Source organism: Podarcis vaucheri, assembly GCF_965113315.1.
Source record: "Podarcis vaucheri genome assembly, chromosome: 9".
Taxonomy (NCBI): Eukaryota; Metazoa; Chordata; class Lepidosauria; order Squamata; family Lacertidae; genus Podarcis; species Podarcis vaucheri.
Genome location: NC_138767.1, coordinates 52392883 through 52405930, shown reverse-complemented (window position 1 = coordinate 52405930; position 13048 = coordinate 52392883). Strand labels below are relative to the sequence as shown.

Genomic DNA, 13048 nt, shown 5'->3' with positions numbered 1-13048 from the left:
CAAAAGTAAGGTCAAAAACTTTAAGTTCCCAAAGTCTCTTCCACACATCCCAAGGGAAACAGAAGCAAGCTGCATTTCAATTTTGTGAGTGGATTGCTACTGTGTATCATTATTATTACTATTATTGTTAATTAAATTTGTATTCCCCCCTTCATCTGAAGATCACGAGGTGATTCACAACATAAAAATACAAAATGAGAACACAGAATGCATTTAAAAAATAAGAAATAAAATTAAATCAATACACCAGCACCAGATTCCTTCACACACACAAAAGAAAAGACTACAGGGATGACAACAGGTGCTTAAGGAAGTCCTCTCTTATGGACTGAAAGGATGTTTTAAAGAAATTGGAACACAGGTAATCAACAAGACGTTCTTCAGGTGACAATGGACTACAACTCTTATGATTGGACCATTGGGTATCTTGGCTGGGGATGATGGGAGTGGGGAAGCCAACATCTTCTGGAAGGCACAGTACTGGCTACCCCTGAATTAAAGGTAAAGGTAAAGGTACCCCTGCCCGAACGGGCCAGTCTTGACAGACTCTGGGGTTTGTGCGCCCATCTCACATCTATAGGCCGGGGGCCAGCGCTGTCCGGAGACACTTCCGGGTCACGTGGCCAGCGTGACAAGCTGCATCTGGCGAGCCAGCGCAGCACACGGAACGCCGTTTACCTTCCCGCTGGTAAGTGGTACCTATTTATCTACTTGCACCCGGGGATGCTTTCGAACTGCTAGGTTGGCAGGCGCTGGGACCGAGCAGCGGGAGCGCACCCCGCCGCGTGGATTCGAACCGCCGACCTTTCGATCGGCAAGCCCTAGGCGCTGAGGCTTTTACCCACAGCGCCACCCACGTCCCACCCCTGAATTAGAGGGTTACAAAACAAACAACAACAACCTAGACCTGAAGGGGCCTGAACAGTTTTAAATCATGCCTAGGTTCTGAAGGGATACCAGAAGATCAGAAGAGAATACATATAGTTACATATTCGGGCAATATGTTTATTATAAGGTCAACCAAAAGATCACAAAATGGGGCTGCAAAATACTGCGCTGTGGAGATGCCTAGCCTGCCTTGAAGGATGTAGGGATGGTCTCCCTTTGGGAATGGGGCTGCCGGAAGAAGGATGTGAAATGAAGATGCAGCCCAGCTGCCTCTGAGTTCTGACAGAGGAGCATCACCACTCAGGAGGGGCCAGGTCCTGGTGGGGGGGTTGCCACGGTGACAAGGTCCCGCCCTCCTTTGTGACATCTCTTGCTTCTCCTTTAAAAGCCACTGACTTGCAGGCGGCCACTGTGGGTTAGTAGTGAGGCGAGTGGAGGAGAGAGGAGTTAGTGGTGGTTGGTGGAGATTAGGTTGAGGATTAGTGAATTGTTTTTTTGTTTGTTTGTTTTCTTATTTTGATTTCATTTATTACTTTTATTTATTTTGATTTTCTTTTATTCTTTTTAACACTTTTATTTATTTTATTTTATTTTTTGTTCTTTATTTTAAATGTTTTGTTCTTTGTTTTTTATTTTATATTTTTTGTGCACATCTGTGCAAATTTTGTATATATGTATCAGTACAAAAAGATAATATTAGGGCCTACTCTAGTTGGATTCTCCTTGCTCTGCCCAGGGTAGGAGTAAACTGCCCCCTTCCTGACCCCACAGAGCCAACTTGGAGCAACTGCCCTGTGGGAAGAAACCTCTGGTGCTGTCTCCTCCCTCGGTGGGATGGCGGGCGTTGTTTTGTGAGCGTGTGGTACTTGGTGTGTCTTATCCACATGGTTAGCTGCTTGGAGGACTCCAGTGGAAAAGTGGGATATGTTTTTGAGACCTAATTTAATTATGTAAGTTGTCCTAAACTTTAATATATATATATATTGCATTTTGATGTTGTAACCTACAAGAGTGCGGCCACTAAGACATTTTGGTACCTGAGGCGAACCAGAAGATGGTGGGAAGAAGGGGTGAATGAAGATCCACATCAGGAACAAGTGGGGAATAAAGATCTATATTGGTAACAAGGAGGGGAATCAAATCAACTTTACCCAATGGTTGACGTGGGAATCAAGGGTTGTTGCGGGGGGGGGGGCTGCTCTGAATCATGCCAGATGGGTGCAGAGCCCAGGGCAGCCCCCGCCATTTGCTTCCTAGGGGCGGAAGGAGACCAGCAGTGCCTCCTATTCACAGAGAGGCTGCTGTGGGGGCAGTATTGAGGGGGGCTGCTGAGGAGTAGGCATATCTGGCCTCCAAGCAGCACACTCCAGCAGTGGCCAATGCATTCCTTAAAAGCCAGATCCCTGTGGATCCTGCCACCTGAGGCGCTCACTTCACCTTGCCTCATAGGTGAGCCGGCCCTGTAACCTCCCCTGTAAACCTAGGGTGAAGAGCGGGTAATAAAATAACAATTACTAGTAGTTGTAGTAGTAGTAGTAGTAGTAGCAGCAGCAGCAGCAGCAGCAGCAGCAGCAGCAGCAGTATAATACAATATAAAGCAACTCAGCACAGAAAATAAATCAGAGCTTCAAATGTTCATTTTTAAGAGGAATTGGTTCTACTTCAAGTTCAGCATATCCCAGAAGGAACTACGGTAATTACAGTTCATAGTCAACCCTTTACGAAGCGGACTAGTTTGGATCACATTCAGTTCAAGTTCAGCCAAATGATCTTTGGAAATGTTTTTTCAGCATTCAGAATGTTACAAGCAGCTGTGCTGAAGTATAAAATATAGTTACGAAGGCTAAGGTAAAGATAAAGGTACCCCTGCCCATACGGGCCAGTCGTGTCCGACTCTAGGGTTGTGCGCCCATCTCACTTAAGAGGCCAGGGGCCAGTGCTGTCCGGAGACACTTCCGGGTCACATGGCCAGCGTGACGAAGCTGCTCTGGCGAGCCAGCACCAGCGCAGCACATGGAAACGCCGTTTACCTTCCTGCTATAAAGCAGTACCTATTGATCTACTTGCACTTGGGGGTGCTTTCGAACTGCTAGGTGGGCAGGAGCTGGGACCGAAAGATGGGAGCTCACCCCGCCGTGGGGATTCGAACCGCCGACCATGCGATCGGCAAGTCCTAGGAGCTGAGGTTTTACCCACAGCGCCACCCGCGTCCCTACACAAAGGCTAAGGGAGCATAAAAAAATGAACACAGTGGAATGTGAACCATTTCATTTATTTTTCCCAACAATTGTTAAGAAACTTGAAGATGATGAACTAGAAATCTACCCCAAAATAAACTTATTACATGTTCACTTCACTCATAAATTATGGGAACTACTTTCAGTAAGTGTTTGGAGACTTTTAGACTAATTCAGTGACCTTTGCGAAACTGAGCTATTTCACTCTAAGGCCTGAAATAAATGCATAAAAGAATGTGAAGTGAATAGTATGCATATAAATGGTTTTTAACTGGGGTGGTGGCAGCTGCTTTTGTTCTCAGTAACTGGCAACTCTCCACTGCAAGCCTGTGTAAGAAAGGTAAATTCCTGCACTAATGGGTCTAGTAATTTACTCAGCTAGACTTTTACAAAAGTACATTAACACTTTACCCAACCTAAAGCAAACAACCATTCAAACAGAGCACATCAGGTGAGAAATCATAGCTCTTTTTCCACTGCTGTGGTGAAGAATCAAGTGTAGTTCTACGTAACATTGAAATGTTATGACTTATCCATTAACTCTTGGAGTGAATTAAGGAGGAAATCAACTTGATTTTACCATGCAGTTGTTTGCAAAGTCATTTACCCTCTTTACCCTGGCCTTTGACCCTTGAGATTATTGTTTTAGGACCCTCTCAATGTTTGTGATTGTAATTTGTTTTAAGATTTTTTTAAAGGTTTTTTTAGGTTTTTTGTTTTTGCTTTAAACAGGTACATATAAATATAGACAACCAAAATTACAAAGGAAAATTCCTTAATAGTAATGAAAAAAACAACTAAAAAATCTACAAAAAATATTGAAGTACATGACACAGAACATAAGCAACTATGGGAAAGATAAAAGAAAAGAAAAAAGAAAAATAGAAAAAAAAGAAAAAGAAAAAGGAAGATGAGCCAACGCAGGAAAGCTCATCTATTGTACACTTCCGTCAAGCTCACAACAGATCATTATTCTTATCAATTATCTCTATCTGCATTCCAAAGGAATCCCTCATCTTGGTATCAGGGAACATTTCTCTATGCGGTATCATTCTAAACATAGCCAGATCTTTCTTGCTAAGCGCTTGTCCCCTAAATAATTATTTAAACATTCCCATTCTTCTTTCACCAATTTTTAAGGTTTATCTCTTATTGCATCTGTTAGCTTTGCAAGCTCCAAGTACTTGCACAATTTGACTACCCATTCCTCTTTAGTGGGTGTATTTTAAGCTGTTTTTAAGGTAAAAATACTTTTAAAAGTGACCTGCCCTGCGACTTTAGGATGAAGGGTGGAATAAGGGGGAGTGGGCTGCCCCATAGTTAAAATACCTCATTCACGAACCACATAGGCCTTTGTATGTTTCAGAACCAGTGTTGCCAACATGATGCCTGCAGGTACCCACAGAGGTCTTCCCTGGTGCCCACAGTGTACTGTGTACCCCTGAATACCCCCAGGAAAAAAAGCACTGCACACAATTATTCACACTGTCACCAGTAAGATTCATCTGCCAGGCCACTCAGCTTCTGAACAACGAATGGGGTGTGTGTTTGGGGGTTGGACTCGATGGCCCTTGTGGTCTCTTCCAACTCTATGATTCTATGAGAGAGAACAAATAGGCATTTGCCTCAGGCAGGAAAACGCTCTTCACTGCAGCCTGTAGCACTAAACAAGAAATGAAAACATCTTGAGGAGGTACCAACTAGCATAGGAAGATGAGTCTACACCACAGCCCTTGTACTAGTCTCCAGTTTATAGTCCACACTACTGGTTATCAGTACATGCTGAATCAGCAAGCTTGACAGTTGAAAACACCTCCATCTGGAAGCCTGTGTTGCAAAAAAACACTGCTTTTCAAATTACAGAAGGGGTTATTCTATGCAGTCAGCTGGGGAAATGACTTCCTAGGTGTTCCTGATAGCTTGTGACAAGATGGAACTAATTTCTCTTTCCAAAAGAGGTGACTCATCCTGACAGTGTGCCTGATTTAATTTGCCTTCCAGTTTATCTGAATTCCTGTCAGCGAAGGGATAATTAGCAATACTGAACTGTCACTAGATGAAATGATTGGGCCATAATTTTAGGTGGATAGACAGAGCATTGCTTCTGGTCAATAAATGCTTCTGGCCCGCCTTACCCAACATGCAAGATTAGGAATTTCTGTGACACGGCAGGACCATTTGTTATTCTGCGTAGTATTAACAGAAAGCTATTTTCAAACCATGTTCAGATGGAATGTAAACTCAGGCTATGTTTGTTTTGAAGAACTGGCACCATAATTTTTGGATGGGTACTCCAAAGCATAAGCTTAAAGGTAAAGGGTAAAGGGACCCCTGACCATTAGGTCCAGACGTGGCCGACTCTGGGGTTGCGGTGTTCATCTCGCTTTATTGGCCGAGGGAGCCGGCGTACAGCTTCCGGGTCATGTGGCCAGCATGACTAAGCCGCTTCTGGCGAACCAGAGCAGAGCACAGAAACGCCGTTTACCTTCCCGCTGGAGCAGTACCTATTTATCTACTTGCGCTTTGTGCTTTTGAACTGCTAGGTTGGCAGGAGCAGGGACCGAGCAATGGGAGCTCACCCCATCGCAGGGATTCGAACTGCCGACCTTCTGATCGGCAAGTCCTAGGCTCTGTGGTTTAACCCACAGCGCCACCTGTGTCCCATGTTAAGCATAAGCTTAGGTAACTATGGTTTAATGATAAACACACTATGTGTTGGTGCACAGGGAGAAAATTGTGGCTGTCCGGCTTCTCCCCTGGTCCAGCTGCTGCTGTACTGCCAGGAGCTAAGCTATGGACAAAATCTGGTACACCCCCTCCCAATATTTCTCATTTTCACAATAATTCCTTTTGACATAGTTGCATTTTTATGGGTTTTCTCAATAGGCTCACTGAAACTTTACATTATTACAAAAATATAAATTGTTGTTGTTTTGTGCCCACACCCAGTGCTTTTTTTCTGGGGGGGGGGCACAGGGGTACGTATACCCTTAAACATTTTGTGAATCTATGTTTGGCCTCATTGAGGGGCAGTATTTCAATATGAGTGGGAAAATGAGAGTACCCCTAAACATTTATTTAGAGGGGGGGAAGCACTGCCCGCACCTAAATCCGATGCTGTGATGCTCCCAAATACCCCACCTGTTTGTTAGTTTGTTTGTTTGTTTGTTTGTTTTGGTCTTTGGAAACGGGATAATAGTCCTAAAAGGAATGTGTGTGGTTTGAATACCTGCCAGCTGCTGTGAAATGTTTCCTGCTGATATTTCTCAATGTGTGAATGTGGGTATCGATACTACTTTCTCGGCTTGCCTTTAGAAAAGAGCACATCTGCAATCAAGGTGTGCAGTCTCTTCCCAATCTATGGGAACTAGGTTATGACCAGGAAGAAAAGAAACCCTGATTGGTAAACACGGTCGAAATAAGATTTCTGGGACCCATAGTAAGTGTGAAATAATCACCTTTCTTGGAACTTGAGAATCAAGTTTAAAAGACTGGCTCTAGTTACTTCTCTAATTACTGATAGCGCAACCTGGTTATTTAGTACTCTTTGTTAAGGTCATCATGCTGTTGTTTTCATTACTAGCTGTAGAGGGAGTGTTGATACTGATGTTTTTATGTCCGAAGCTAAGGACATCCACACTTAACTTTTGCCTGCTCTTTCCAGGCACAAGTCTGCGTTTTAAAGCTCTGTCTTCAAGCACTCTTTTGAAAATTTGCCCCAGAGCTTTTCTTGCAAAAACCCCCGCTCTTTAAAGCTGAATCACAACAAACAGCAATGGCAGGGATTGGCATGATTTCCCATTTGCCTTGCTGTGGATTTCTTAAGTTTTGGAAGTAACTTTCTGAGGGAAAATGGAGACTATATACTCAAAGAGTGGGACCTCAGATGTCCTGAAGGGCATGCAAAGTGCCTCCTTGAATCCTATTCGTAGATTAAATCTAGAAATAATTAGGGGGGGGGATCTTTTCTTTTTTCCTTACATTTTCCTGGCCTGCAACAGGTTCCTTGACCTAATGCAAGACACATCCCTTTCTTTGGCTTCCAAATACTCTCTGCTATTAGCCTTCTTAATCTTTGTACAGTGGTACCTCAGGTTAAGTACTTAATTCGTTCCAGAGGTCCGTTCTTAATCTGAAACTGTTCTTAACCTGAAGCACCACTTTAGCTAATGGGGTCTGCTGCTGCCGCCGTGCCGCCGGAGCACGATTTCTGTTCTCATCCTGAAGCAAGTTCTTAACCTGAAGCACTATTTCTGGGTTAGTGGAGTCTGTAACCTGAAGCGTATGTAACCTGAAGCTTATGTAACCCGAGGTACCACTGTAATGCAGCTATATTTTTAAAACATATAAATAAATGCCTCTCCTGCAATTTAAAATAATTTATGATCCAATATATTTGTCTGTTATGAACCACTCTGGCTGTGGCCCTGTACAGAGTATAAACGCTTTTATGCACATAATCCCTGTTGAATACATTGGGACTGGCTTCTGAGTAAACATAAATAGGTTCAGTGAGATTTATCTCATCCAGATTTTAGCTGCTGTCATCTCCTAGAGACTTCTAACTGGGCTTCTGCTAGATATACAAAAATGCTTTTGTAAATTTCCCCATGGGCACTTCAGTGAGATGGGATGTGTTGACTTTTCTTTTTCCAGTCTGGTGAATGTTAGATCCTTGGAACAGAATATGTGCAAAAGGTGAAAGCTTGACCGGTAAACACTGTGCTAAGAGCTCCTGTTTATTTTGGTTATCTTGGCAGGCAGTCCAAAGTCAAAGCAATCTTTGCAGACTACAAAGATCCCCTCAAGGCGTTCAATTATTGTTGATTGTAAAATAATGATGATTTTGCTCTTGTCAGGTTGTCTGTCTTGGCCTGTTCTTCCCCTCAGCCTGCAGGCTCAGGGGATCTCACAAGATAAATGAGTATATAAAAAATAAATAAAGAAATGAGTTTGGTTTTATAGCATCCTGTGGGTTTGGAAAGAGAACATACTCTGTGAGGAAACACTGTAGCAGGTGTACCTTAATACCAGAAAGCGGCAGGAATCAGAGGAACTTCTATAGTTCTATTTATTTATGAGTTACAGAGCAGCAGCTCAGGATAGCAGCTAAGACTTGCTACCCAAGCAAAACTAAGACCACATTCACCCTGTACATTTAAAGTACTATGATACCACTTTGAACTGTCACGGCTTCCTGCAAAGTATATTGGGAACTGTACTTTGTTAATGGTGCTGAGAGTTGTTAGGAGACTTCTATTCCCCTCATGAAACTTGTTTCCAGAGTTTTTTAACAGTTAATTCCTCTTCACAGGGAATTCTGGGAACTGTAGCTCTTTGAGGGGGGGGGGGGCGTTCCAGTGGAGAAACTGGTGATCCTGTCAAAAGCCAAGTTCTTACTATGGAATGGTGAGATAAAACAGGCAGTTGACACGGTCACACCTTACCATCCTTCTCCAAAGTTTTGGAGCCTGAGCAGCTCCTAGATCAGACAAAGACTGGAGTGCCACTGGCACAAGTATCACTCTGAAGCAGATTGGACACTTGTAAGAACATAAAATCATGCCTACTATTTGGCAGTGTAGGCCGCAAAAAGGGCTCAGTTTGCATTGCATCCTGTAGTAGCCCTATTTTCATTGGAGAAATGTTGGAGGCTTTGCAGATGGTCTAGAGGTTACTGACTTCCAGTGTGGAGGAGGGACCTCTGGAACCCTCAAAGACCAGATGTGACCAACAGGCTACACACTTTGAGGTTAAGTTTGCCTGATTTCAGAGTAATCCTGAACTTGTTGCAACTCCAACTAAGTACCCAGTGCTGCTCCTGAGGATATTTTGTGGGGTCAGTTTCACCTTATGCAATCAGCTGATGTGGACAAGGTGATTGTGACATGCCCCCTTGACCCCATCCCTCCTGGCTTATCAGACCTAGCAGAGGAGGGCTAACTGGTCGAGTCCAGAGTTTGGTTAACACTTGACTGGGAGACTGGGTGGTTCCTGCTGCACTTAAAGAGGCACTGGTATGACCACTCTGAAAAAAACCAGCTCTGGACCCTTTTGATTGGAACAGCTACCAACCAGTTGCCAATGCCCCCTTTTGAGGGGGAAAGTGGTGGAAAGGGCCATGGTAGGGCAGCTGAAAGCATTCTTGGAGGACACAGATTATAGATCCATTCCAATCTGGGTTCAGGCCTGGCCACGGAACTAAGCCAGCCTTGGTCTCCCTGGTGGATGACCTCCACAAAGAGTGAGGCAGAGGGAGTGCAAGTTTGCCCCCTGCTTCTTGATCTCTCATTGGCTTTGATACCACTGATTATGTTATGCTCATGGGGAATGTGAACTGAGGACACTGTATTTCATAGAATCATAGAGTTGGAAGAGACCACAAGGGCCATCTAGTCCAACCCCCTGCCAAGCAGGAAACACCATCAGAGCACTCCTGACATATGGTTGTCAAGCCTCTGCTTAAAGACCTCCAAAGTAGGAGACTCCACCACACTCCTTGGCAGCAAATTCCACTGTCGAACAGCTCTTACTGTCAGGAAGTTCTTCCTAATGTTCAGGTGGAATCTTCTTTCTTGTAGTTTGGATCCATTGCTCTGTGTCCGCTTCTCTGGAGCAGCAGAAAACAACCTTTCTCCCTCCTCTATGTGACATCCTTTTATATATTTGAACATGGATATTATATCACCCCTTAACCTCCTCTTCTCCAGGCTAAACATGCCCAGCTCCCTTAGCCATTCCTCATAAGGCATCGTTTCCAGGCCTTTGACCATTTTGGTTGCCCTCCTCTGGGCACGTTCCAGTTTGTCAGTGTCCTTCTTGAACTGTGGTGCCCAGAACTGGACACAGTACTCCAGGTGAGGTCTGACCAGAGCAGAATACAGTGGCACTATTACTTCCCTTGATCTAGATGCTATACTCCTATTGATGCAGCCCAGAATTGCATTGGCTTTTTTAGCTGCCGCGTCACACTGTTGGCTCATGTCAAGTTTGTGGTCAACCAAGACTCCTAGATCCTTTTCACATGTACTGCTCTCAAGCCAGGTGTCACCCATCTTGTATTTGTGCCTCTCATTTTTTTGCCCAAGTGCAATACTTTACATTTCTCCCTGTTAAAATTCATCTTGTTTGTTTTGGCCCAGTTCTCTAATTTGTCAAGGTCATTTTGAAGTGTGATCCTGTCCTCTGGGGTGTTAGCCACCCCTCCCAGTTTGGTGTCATCTGCAAATTTGATCAGGATGCCCTTGAGTCCATCATCCAAGTCATTGATAAAGATGTTGAATAAGACCGGGCCCAAGACAGAACCCTGTGGCACCCCACTAGTCACTCTTCTCCAGGATGAAGAGGAACCATTGATGAGCAGCCTTTGGGTTTGGTCAGTCAGCCAGTTACAAATCCACTGAGTGGTAGCATAGTCAAGACCACATTTTACCAGCTTCTTTACAAGAATATCATGGGGTACCTTGTCAAATGCCTTGCTGAAATCAAGGTAGGCTACATCCACTGCATTCCCTTCATCTACCAGGCTTGTAATTCTGTCAAAAAACGAGATCAGGTTAGTCTGACATGACTTATTTTTCAGAAATCCATGCTGACTATTGGTGATCACAGCATTCCTTTCTAGGTGCTCACAGACTGCTTAATGATCTGCTCCAGAATCTTCCCTGGTATTGATGTCAGACTGACTGGGCAGTAATTATTTGGGTCCTCTCTTTTCCCCTTTTTGAAAATAGGGACAACATTTGCCCTCCTCCAGTCTGCCGGGACTTCACCTGTTCTCCAGGAATTCTCAAAGATGACTGCCAGTGGTTCTGAGATCACCTCTGCCAGTTCTTTTAATACTCTTGGATGCAGTTCTTCTGGCCCTGGAGACTTGAATACATCTAAACTAGCCAAGTATTCTTGTACTATCTCCTTAGTTATTCTGGGCTGTGTTTCCTCTGCTGAATCATTTGCTCCAAATTCTTCAGGTCGGGCATTGTTTTCTTTATCGGAGAAGACTGAGGCAAAGAAGGCATTGAGGAGTTCAGCCCTTTCTGTGTCCCCTGTTTGCATTTCACCATCTTCTCCTCTGAGTGACCCCACTGTTTCTTTGTTCTTCCTTTTGCTACGAACATACCCATAAAAGCCTTTTTTTGTAGCTTTTAACCTCTCTAGCAAGCCTGAGTTCATTCTGTGCTTTAGCTTTTCTGACTTTGTGTCTACACGTGCTGGCTATTTGTTTGAATTCCTCTTTGGTGGTTCCCCCCTTTTCCATTTTTTGTACACATCCTTTTTTAATCTTAGTTCAGTTAAAAGTTCTTTAGATAGCCACCCTGGCTTCTTTAGGCACCTTCCATGTTTCCGTCTCATTGGTATTGCCTGAAGTTGTGCTTTTACTATCTCCCTCTTAACAAACTCCTAGCCATCATGAACTCCCTTTCCTTTTAGTATTACTGTCCATGGGATCTCACCCAGCACTTGCCTAAGTTTTATGAAGTTGGCTTTCTTAAAGTCAAGAAATTGAGTCCTAGTATGCTTGGCTGCTCCTTTCTGCTGTATAGTAAACTTCAGAAGAGCATGATCACTCGCACCTAATGATCCTTCCACTTCTACCCCACTAACCAGGTCATCAACATTGGTTAGGACCAGATCTAAAATGGCTGTTCCTCTTGTTGCTTCTCCCACTTTCTGGACAATGAAGTTGTCTGCAAGGCCAGTGAGGAATCTGTTTGACCTTATGCTCTTGGCTGAGTTTGACATCCAACAAATATCCGGGTAATTGAAGTCCCCCATTACTACTATCTCCCTTCCTTTTGCATGCTTGGCCATCTGTTCCAGGAAGGCATCATCTATGTCCTCCGTTTGGCTTGGGGATCTATAGTAAACTTCCACAATGAGGTCACTGTTATTCTTCTCTCCCTTAATTTTGACCCAAATGCTCTCACTTTGGCTTTGAGATTCTAAATCTTGGATCTCTTCACAGGTATACACATCCCTGACATATAACGCCACTCCTCCTCCTTTCTTGTCTGGTCTGCTTCTCTGACATAGATTGTATCCCTCCATTATTACATTCCAGTCGTGGGACTTATCCCACCAGGTTTCAGTGATGCCTATTATGTCATATTTAGTTTGCTGTACCAAGAGCTCAAGCTCATCTTGTTTATTTCCCATGCTTTGCGCATTAGTGTACAGACATTGAAGTCCATTAATCATTCCCCTGTGTCTCTTATTTAAGGATTTTTTCCTCCCACCACTAGGTCTGCGTGCTGTTTGCTCCATTTGGTCTATGACATTTGGATGATCATCAGAGCTGTTCCACCAGGCCTTTTGTCAGGGTGCAGCCTGACCCCCTCCTCTGGCAATCTGCACAAAAATTTGCTTGATGGTTGCCATTAATTTGATTTTAATTTGATTTAATTAATTTTATAATGAATGTTTTAGAATGTTGAACTATTTTGATTGTTGTTAGCCGCCCTGAGCCCAGCTTCGGCTGGGGAGGGCGGGATATAAATAAATATTATTATTATTATTATTATTATTATTATTATTATTATTATTATCTTCATCAATTGATAGACTCCTACCTTCAGGAGCACTGTCTCCCTCCCCCACATTAGTCAGTTTAAAGCCCTCCTGATGAGGTTTCTGAGATTTTTGGCAAAAACATTCCTCCCAACCGTTGTGAGGTGCAGCCCATCGCTTGCCAGAAGTCCATCTTCAAGAAACTGCAGTCCGTGATCTAAGAATCCAAACCGTTCCTGTTTACACCATTTGCAAAGCCAGCTGTTCACTTCCACTATTTTTCCCTCTCTCCCTGGGCCACGTCATTCAACTGGGAGGACAGATGAGATGACAATTTGTGCATTTAATTGCTTCAATTTCCTGCCCAGAGCCTCGTAGTCTCTTTTGATCTTCTGGAGGCTATTGCTTGCAGTGTC

General features: G+C 43.8%; 1 protein-coding gene and 1 long non-coding RNA gene across 5 annotated transcripts in view; one reads left to right on the top strand and one right to left on the bottom strand.

The window, feature by feature from the left end:
- The window catches only part of HELT (helt bHLH transcription factor), a 131487-nt gene that overhangs the window by 18480 nt on the left and 99959 nt on the right, over nucleotides 1-13048 (bottom strand). The window lies entirely within an intron of this gene.
- The window catches only part of LOC309540790, a 40515-nt gene continuing 28689 nt past the window's right edge, over nucleotides 1223-13048 (top strand). For all 3 annotated transcript variants that reach the window (XR_014223496.1, XR_014223497.1, XR_014223498.1), the window contains exons 1-2: nucleotides 1223-1838; nucleotides 6441-6564. This is a non-coding gene — a long non-coding RNA (uncharacterized lncRNA). The remainder of the gene's footprint in view (nucleotides 1839-6440; nucleotides 6565-13048) is intronic.